At 34.4% G+C, this 9,807-nt stretch overlaps 1 long non-coding RNA gene across 1 annotated transcript; it reads left to right on the plus strand.

Annotated features, from left to right (window-relative positions):
• Positions 1-563: 563 nt before the first annotated feature.
• Positions 564-6,591, plus strand: LOC107693035 (uncharacterized). The gene is made up of 5 exons (XR_001634703.1): positions 564-808; positions 2,265-2,320; positions 2,508-2,557; positions 4,104-4,161; positions 6,386-6,591. It is a non-coding gene; the product is annotated as an uncharacterized LOC107693035 (long non-coding RNA).
• The last annotated feature ends 3,216 nt before the right edge of the window (positions 6,592-9,807 follow it).

The raw sequence follows: 9,807 nt of genomic DNA on the forward strand, positions 1-9,807 counted from the left end.
TTGCTTTTAATCTATCACATGCTGGTGTTAGCAAATAATAATAATAATAAACAAAAAAGATAATAAAAATAAATATTTAAAAATCACTTTTTGAGGTATTACTGTGTAATTTATCTTCTGTTCCCTTCAAGTAGCTAGCCTAATGTTAACCACTGACGCATAAATCAAATTTGGATTTGTGTAAATCAAAAACAAAAGAAATGTACAATCAGAAAACATGGTTCCAAAAAATGCAAATTCTCTTCTTGATTTTAGAACTACAGACTGAGGAGCTCTTTTGTTTTGCGTTGTTATATAAATGCCAAAGCTTTATATAAGTGGTACAGTAAGGTAAGTGGTTCTTTGGGAACGCTTTGTTGTTGTATCGTCAGCATTTGTGGTTAAATTATAGTGTTGTCAATATTCCAGTGTAAAAAGTACAAATATTCCAGTGTAAAAAGTTTTTTACGGTCACCGAAATCAATTAAACGTTAGTTTACAGATACAATCATGGATGCGTGGCGGTAATACACCATAAGTTGGCTTGTCAACCGCCATAAAATCGTACAAGAAGAACAATCATGGATGCTGCGTTTCTTCTACCCAGAATGCTGCAGTGAGAGGACGTGGTCTCTGCTTACGCTGAAGCTCAGGGCTGTCCACCCGATCAGTATAACAGCGCTGGCAGAGAGGACGAGGAGCGCAGACGGGAGAGAACAGACGGCGAAGATGGCGGTGCGACAAGATCTCATTAAAACGAAGAATATTAACGACGAGAATGTCGTCGACCCGTTCAGATGAAAGAGCAGATCGCAACGGTGGGAACATGGTAAGATTTCATTACAGATTATAATTTATAGACGTGTTTGAGCGAGTTCTACAGACGCACCAATATGGTGGAAAAGGAGAGGGTTCGACGAGGTGTTGTAAAATGGCCATGATGGGGCCATTGCCAAGTACTGAAAAATAGCATTCCGTCGATTTAATCGACGATTTTATGGCAAAAACATCGCGAAAATGTTAGGAAAACAATGCATGGATATGTTGCAGGAAAACTGTGAAGATTTCAGCTGACAGCAACGAAGAGAAACAAGGATTTAACTGTCTACGCATTTTAAATTCGCTTTGTCCTTGAGAGGACATAATGTCCTTGTAACATTGAAAGCGGAAAAAAATATATTAAATTGAAACTTTGTTGTAATAATGCAATTTTGGACGTTCCATTTCCATTATCAACATTTTGAGTGTATTTTGTTGATTTCAAATGTTTTCTTTGAATAAACAATTTTATTGAACATTTTAATGCATTTATTGTGTCTTAATTACTGGAAAATATTTTTATTTTTTCCTGATGTACGTTGTTTTGAACTTCTTAAGAGAACATTGTGAATATGTCATTTTATCATAGGATTTTGCACATAATTTTGATGTTTTACTTTATTTTAGGATTTTATTGTTATCTGCATAAAATGTAATTGTTAAACTTTTGCTAATTTGATGGTTCTTTTCCACTTGGTAATGAACTTAAAGGTACCCACTTGTATTTCTTGTGTTTTGAAAAACATTTATGCTGTATTTTTCTACATTAAATAATAGGGTGTTGGCTTTTAACCCATTGTGGTCCACAAGAAGACTTTATATATTTAAAAAAAAAATTAGAAACTTGTTTCTTAATTTCAGTTTTTCCTTTTTGATTAGAGATTTATGTGAAGTACATTTTTACCTGATTAGTACGGTTTTAAATATTAAATGCCTTAAAATTGTGCAAAAATTATTGATCAGTATAAAAAAGTCACATTAAACCTGGAATTTCTTTTTCCCTCTGGTTTTTGCCACAATATCATGGAAACATAACATAGAAAGTAATGCTCGTTAATAAGTCTTTATTTAAAGTGCAAAATGTTAACTTTGAAATATCATGAGGTCTTTGCTAAATATGTATATAGAATAAACTGTTATTCAGAAAACAATGGTTGCTACAAATGTTGCATGTAAGAATAAATAAAAATAAAACATGAGCCATCAGTGATGTTTCTATATCAAAGAGGTTTCTTCTATATGTATATTCTTCTGTGTGTGGTGTATTGTCACGTTATGTTCATGAAGTAGATTTTAAACAGTAGTACTTTCCATTTACTTGGACATTAGCTAAATAAATTGTATTTCATATAGACAAACCGCATGACTGAAATAAATATTTCTTTTGAACATTTTGACGCTGAAGTGAGCGTTACTATGTAAATGAGAATGCAATACTAATTGTCTATTTTTTTTTTTGTGTACAGGAATCAGAACAACTGGATGAAAGATGGCGGTTCGTTCAGTCTCATATCATGTAAATGTACGTGTTGATAACGTAATGTTGAATAATGCAATGTAAAAAAAAAAAAACTGCTGTACTTTGTACATTACATTTAAGCAATGTTTTGCCTTTTATTTACTTTATCACTGACTACCACTAGGTTGTGCTCTAAATCAAATTGTAAGATGAATTTTTGATTTAACGAAGAATCTTTTTGTTGTTAAAGGTTCCTGATCTGCCAAACGTCAAAGAAAGATGAGGAAAAGGATTTTCGCTGTAAGTATTGCACTTAAAGAAGCATTGTAGAAGCCTAAACTAATTCTTATCTTTTCTTGAACGTCATACAGTTTATATTTTAGCTACTTTATAGTTAAGTGGTATATGCTTTGAAAAAGCTTCAAATTTGCTTCAGTTTTACTTTACAGTAATTTGTACATAATTTAAGCAAATCGACAATAATGCTTTTATTCTAAATGCAGTCAGCTACAATAAATTCTAAACCGCATATGTTTTCAAGATATTTTAAATAAAAAAAAAATAAAGATCCTGAGTTTGCTATGGTAGCCATACCATCTGGTAATGTGACAGCAACATTCTATATGGTACTAGCTATGAACATTTTAACTTACATCCATCTTTAGCGATGAAATACAGACAGAAAAAATGCATTTATTAATAGAAAAATACTAAAGGCAACATTATTGCACAATGTTGTTTGGGAATAGTGTGGAAAAATGGTTTGTCACATTACAAAATATACCTAATGGCATAATTTGCTTTTCATTGCACCATTAATAGCTGGAACATTGCGACTTTTACTAATTGAATTAATTTAAATTGTCTAAATTATTCATTCAATTACAATAAGTTATTTATATTTCATCCCTGAGAACACATCAGCATCCCTAGTATGAACCGCTTTAATGCAGCAAACGAAAAAAATTAATAAAGGACACGTGACCTTGCAACAAATTTTATGTTTACAATAAAACGTAATTAATTTAAAGTAATTGTCACTCCAGTTACATTTAGGTTTGTTGTTGTTTTACTTGAAAACCAATTATTATTATTATTTTAAATTTGCCAGCATACCTTAAGCTCATTTATTGAGCACTTTGCAATACCTTTTAGTTCTTACTTCAGTTTATGAAACTTGCAACCAGAAACTTAAATTCACCAGTTGTCAGTTCATTGATTCCCTGGGAATTGAACCCACAACCTTACCTAGTGCAAGGATCTACTGTTTGAGCTTGCAGTAATAGCACTGCAATTCCTGCTCAAACTGTGGTTTCTAATAGCAAGTTAGCTACTTCATTGCAGCCAGGGTAATGGAGTCTAATTAGTGATAGCTTTTATTTATGACTCCCAAAGCAAACATTACTGTAATTATTGCTCATTTTAAGTATTACATTTCAGTGAGTAATTCACCGTGCACTGGTTGTGCTCCAAATGAGAAAAAGGAGAGCTGTTATTATTTTCTAAATAATCAGGCACAAGAATTTCATCTGGCAAATTTTGAATGTCCCTTACACTTTAAAAATTCATAAATGATATATAGGGATCACAGTATTGTGGGCATGGAACCTTGTGACTTGTTTACTGGGCGCTAGTAATCAAGTCACAACCAACTGCATAGTAATACTCTTAACAACCAATCAGAACATCCGAACATCACGGCAGTGACTTTTGCATGAAGCAGCATCAGTTGAATTAATCATTGGGCAATGTGACTCTAACTTGAGTTGAGAACAGCTCATGTGTTCTCAACTGACAGTATTATGTTTTATACTTCTGATCTCACCGATTGTCTTTCTCCCTGCAGATGACGTTTGCCTGAAGAGGATGCTTCAGTAAAGTTTCAAGGAACAGAAGACTGCTCTGTAAGTCCTCACAGTGTTATTTGTATTATTAAGGTTTTACTCCATATGTCTGTCATTTTAGCTACATTTAGGTCCCACGGTTAAGGTATTTTAGCCCAGCAAATGTAGTAGTCAGTAAACGGCATGAAATGGAAGTTTTGTCAAAATAATTAATTTAGAATTTCTGCAGTTCTCCAGTTTTACAAAAGGTAAAGAACAAATTCAAAGCCTAATAAAATGAGGTCAAGAATAGCTTCGAGTTCAGCTTGGAAAAGTGTAAATGTTCAGCTTTTTCAATTTGTATTGATGACCACACTTTTTACATTTACTTGTCTTCAGTACCTGAGCATGCTTGGGTGCTGTCTTCACTTCATCTTGTTTTCAGTGGAAACCTTTCTTCAGAAAAGTGACTCGTTTCTTGTGGAGCCAGTTCTGCTTTTGTGTGACTTGTTTTACACATCTTTCTTGATTCTCTGCCACTAATGGCCTCTTTTTGTTTTCACTGGCTATTGTATACTTCATTATGCATTGAAGATTTCACTATCACTTGCGCTAGTGCCACTTTTATACTGGAATACACCGCAACATTTCCATTTCCCTTGTGTGTTGTGTGATCGCTGAAACTTTTCTGCTTTTGATTTTGGGATAGGTATCCAGACAGGGACAGACCAGAAAACATGGTCTGTTGCTATTGCACATTAAACAATGTGCCTATTCCAGTGAATTATTCCATTTGCTTCATATTAAGACACAGTTTAATTTGAGCTGCCACCTAATTATTGTAATGACATGGTTGATGAAAAGGGATTCAAACAGTTTAGAAGAAAAATGATCTTAACTTGAGAATAAAGCTATTGACATTTTCAGTAAGCAAATGCCATGTTTATTGAGAGCTGTGACTTGAAGTATTTTTAATCACTTTTCTGAAGCCTGACTTTTATTAAACGTACTTCATACCAGGCCTTTTTTTCTTTGGGGATTTTTTTCTTTTCTTTATAACATATGGGACAACTTGTTGTCCCTTTTATATTTGTACTTATACACATCTGCATGCAAATTTCTCTGTTTATGAATGGACCCTTTGCAGTGTCACTTCTAATTTTTAATGGTTATTAAGCCACTTCGTGACACTTTTTTTATATATATATATATATATATATATATATATATATATATATAAAAATTCTGTATATCTTAATATTGGCCAAAGTTACACATTGTAATAACATTATCACAAGGACAGTTTTGTGACACTTTATGTATATATAAAAATGAAGGCTCTGCAGCCTAAAACCTCCGAATTACATAAATGTAACAGGTTTACTGTTTTTTTTTTTGTTTGTTTTTTCAATAAATTCCTTAAATACATTTTTAATATTGGCCAAAGTTACACATTGTAATAACATTATCACAAGGACCGACACATTAAAATAATTTAATAAACTTCAATAATTGAAGTTCTCACTTGTTTTTCACTTATTTCAATGCTTTTCAACTCTGACTTTTAACTTGGATACATCTTTGTTCTTGTATCAATAACTATTGGATACATCTTTGTTCTTGTATCAGTGACTATTATTACAAAGATTGGAATAAAGTTACCTTTTTTGAAGCACATTCCGAGAAATTAATAGCTAATGACAGACATATGTTGTAACACTACAGGATTTCAAAATGCGTATTTGTGTTGTGATCATTTAAACTTTGGGTCTATCATAAAGCTACTTTCTGAGTAGCAATGTAAAAAGTAAACTTAGAAGTGAACCAAATCCAGGTATTATAGATTTTTTGGTAGTTTTTGTAGTGTTGTTTCTTGTGATTTTATGCTTCTGAAATAGTGTGAATAGAGTTTTTTGCACCTACATCTGTAGGTGAATGTAACAAAATCATGCTATAGCTGCGGCAACTATGTAGCATTGTTCTGTTATTATCTTACCATCAATATATGAAAAATAATGCACTTTGTTGTTATTGTCTTGTTATTATGCTACAATTATTGAATGGACAAGTTGTGCATGTTAATTTTGAAGTTGCCTTAATTGATCACCTTGGGAGATTGACCATTGTCTTAAACTTGATAATCGTTAGTTAGAGAACTATACAAAAGGGGGTACTGATAAAATAATTTTTGTTCATAGCTACACCATAGCTGTACGTTACAGTTTATATGAAAAGCTGTTATCACATCTTTAAGAATACATTTGGGGTTTAAATGTTTTCCCTTCTCCTTTTTGATTTCATTAAGAACCAATTCTGGACAGTCAAGTGGACACTACTGCTTAATGAGGAAGATGGCGGCTCATATTTTGCTTTTGGATTGGGAAAGAGACATTTTATTTGTTTGTGATTTGCTGTGATATTTTAATTCATTCGCTAATGTGCTCAACAATTGTATGTAGCCTATTTTTACATATTTTACTGCATTGTTGTTTTGATGAAATGCCTGTATTTTAAATTTAAAAAATGCTTATTTGCCTTTTTAAAATAAAAAATAATTTCGTGATTGAACAATATCGAGTTGCTCTTATTGGATGGAGAATATAAATGACATTTCGCAAAAGATTTACTTTGCGGTTTATGTCGAAGTTTAACACCGCTTGTCCAGGTTTAAGGTTTTATTTTCTTATTTTTTAAAAAATACAGGTCTGCTATGTTATTTACTTAAACTATGAATTATTAACTGACAAGCTAGGTGATATTTTCAATCATTAAAGGGTTTGTGTCATTTTAACTGCCCCTAACGGTTGATTTTATTTTGATTTTATTAATTTTTTTTATTCATATGTTGTATTCCATAATTATGAGGATTTCGCAAATTATTTTTGTTTAATTTACTCCACCCATTAATTTCTTACTGAATTAAAATAACTCATTTGCTCACAGGGGCCATTCTGCAAGCTTTGGTGCACGCAACTTTCCTCTTTCAAATATCACGTTTGCCAAGTACATTACATATACCGAGCGGGTGAAAAATGGTTACAATTAAGTGGTCTAAAATGGTGTCCAGTGTAGTCCAGCACTCGCTGCAAAATGGCAGTCTGTTGTCTCATTTCCTGTCTGCAGGAAGTGAAGGCTTAAAGAAATAATTTTATTAACATAAAGACCACTACTGCCCTTCATAACCACTAATCAGTTGTTCAACTACTATCCCTGTAGGGTAAAATTAACTTGAGCATTTAATTTATCTTTAAAACTAGTTTTTATTTGAAATTAAAGGGGTGGGACTTTCGTGCATCACCTGAGCCCTGGGTAAATGGAGAGAACGTCAATCAAAGGCTAAGCTCTCAGAGCTGGGAAGGAGCTTTAGATGGCGGATGAACCTTGGGAAGGGGAGAGCGTTGAGCCTTGCAGGGCTCTCGAAAGCACTTGTATCTCAACTTTGGTGAACTTTGAGTGCCTCCCGTGGCACCGTAATCGCGCGAAATAGTTCGCTTTATTACGTTTTGGAGCAAAATGGCAGTCTGTTGTCTCATTTCCTGTCTATGCAGGAAGTGAAGGCTTAAAGAAATAATTTTATTAACATAAAGACCACTACTGCCCTTCATAACCACTAATCAGTTGTTCAACTACTATCCCTGTAGGGTAAAATTAACTTGAGCATTTAATTTATCTTTAAAACTAGTTTTTATTTGAAATTAAAGGGGTGGGACTTTCGTGCATCACCTGAGCCCTGGGTAAATGGAGAGAACGTCAATCAAAGGCTAAGCTCTCAGAGCTGGGAAGGAGCTTTAGATGGCGGATGAACCTTGGGAAGGGGAGAGCGTTGAGCCTCGCAGGGCTCTCGAAAGCACTTGTATCTCAACTTTGGTGAACTTTGAGTGCCTCCCGTGGCACCGTAATCGCGCGAAATAGTTCGCTTTATTACGTTTTGGACTGTAGAGACGTTAATGCGCGCGTTTTGCGACTTTGTTTCGTCGAAAACGGATCCGGTGTGTGCATAGAGTGGCCAGTCGTTGTTTTCCCTGCCTTGCACTGGCAGCCATAGCGGTCCTCCATTTGTAGTGCGCTCTGCTGGGCTCTTCTCACACTCTCTCTCTCCATTAAAATAGCCATCGGTGGATTACTGCTATTATTTTTCTTTCCGGATATTATTCCGATTATTATTTTCGTCTCACTCCTGGAATATTTTAGATTTTTTTTTCCCTGTTATGGCCAAAGTAATAAAACGGATATTTTGTTAGATGTGAATGTACTGATACACTCCTCCTCCTGTCAATGCAGTAGGTATGTTTACATCGTTTCTTTTTTATTGTCGATTTTATTTGCTATCATCGTTATGTTTTAATCGTCCTTTGTTTGATGACGCAGTAAGAATTTATGCATGTGGCTCTGAATCTATTGCCTTGAAATGCCATAGACACTTGGGTATTTGACATCGAATAGAGTCGAGCAGGTGCCATTTCAATTGCGGTGCCTTTTAATTTAAGAAATAATATAAATATTTATTTATTTTAAATTATCCGAGGCCAACTTGCCTTTTCCACATATCGCAACGGCAGGACTTTTTTTTTTTTTTTTTTTTTTTTTTTTTAATTAGATCACAACAAAAATTCTGAGATAGCACAGAATTCTAATTGATGTGAGGTCACAAGTGTGCCGTTTTACAACACATTTAGAGCTAAAAGTATTCATTTTACAATATGATATCAACATCTCAGTGTTTTTTATTCCAAAAAAAGTCACCTAATGTCCAGCAGCACTCTGTCCCGAGACATAAACTCAAAGGCGCTGAGGGAATTAGGGCAGCTTGAGACGGATTCCTCCTCGCGGTGATGCCAACAGTTCATTAGCCCCTGATGCTCTTAGAAAGCGTGAACAACCTGCGAGGATGTCAGATGGCATTCGATGCCATCTCAGGCTTAACTGTCATCTCAGATCCTCTCTCAGTGGATGATGGCAAATCTATATTTGATGTCACCACATACGGAGGTCAGCGTGAGAACATGTGATGCCACGTCTGACAGATCGCCTAAGACAAACAGATCCTGGGAGGATTTACAGAGGCTTTTTGCTTTTACTTGTCCCTGGAGTCACTTATATATAATAAACTGTCAAAAACATATTAAAACGAATAGTCCTGACTGACACAGCAACATTAATGGAACCTTATTTGATTTGATGTGCAAGATTTTGACGATATTCTTCAAAAATAAATAATCTTTTCCCCTTCAAATGTCAATGTAAAGACCTCATTTACATGTTCTTCACTTCCTAATTTCCATATTTCCAGCAAGAAAATAATAAAGATTTACTTTAATCATTTTGAATGGTTTAACATCTTATTTGAGGCAGTGGGCCAAAGCATCTCGACTGGAATAAGCTCTCATTGTTTCATTCATTCATGGAAAGCATTTGCACTGAATGAAATCTCCACAAACCCCTTAGCTCTGCTTTGAATTCGCACAAAAAGGCCATTGTATCATAAGGCCATAGTCATCATGTATAGTCAGTGTCTGCCTACTAGCATAACTAGCATACTATACTGCGTCATTGTTTAGTTAAGAGACATCACCACTTGTGACTGAAAGGGCAAGACAGGGATTGTGGATGTGTTCCAAAACCTAGTGAGCTTCCTTAAATGGGTCATAGGATGCTACATGCACTTTTACAAGTTGTTTGAACTGAAATGTGTGTTGGCAGTGTGTGTACACAACCACCCTATAACGA

The sequence above is a fragment of the Sinocyclocheilus anshuiensis genome, unplaced genomic scaffold (assembly GCF_001515605.1).
Source record: "Sinocyclocheilus anshuiensis isolate Anshui unplaced genomic scaffold, SAMN03320099.WGS_v1.1 scaffold959, whole genome shotgun sequence".
In the NCBI taxonomy this organism is placed as follows: domain Eukaryota; kingdom Metazoa; phylum Chordata; class Actinopteri; order Cypriniformes; family Cyprinidae; genus Sinocyclocheilus; species Sinocyclocheilus anshuiensis.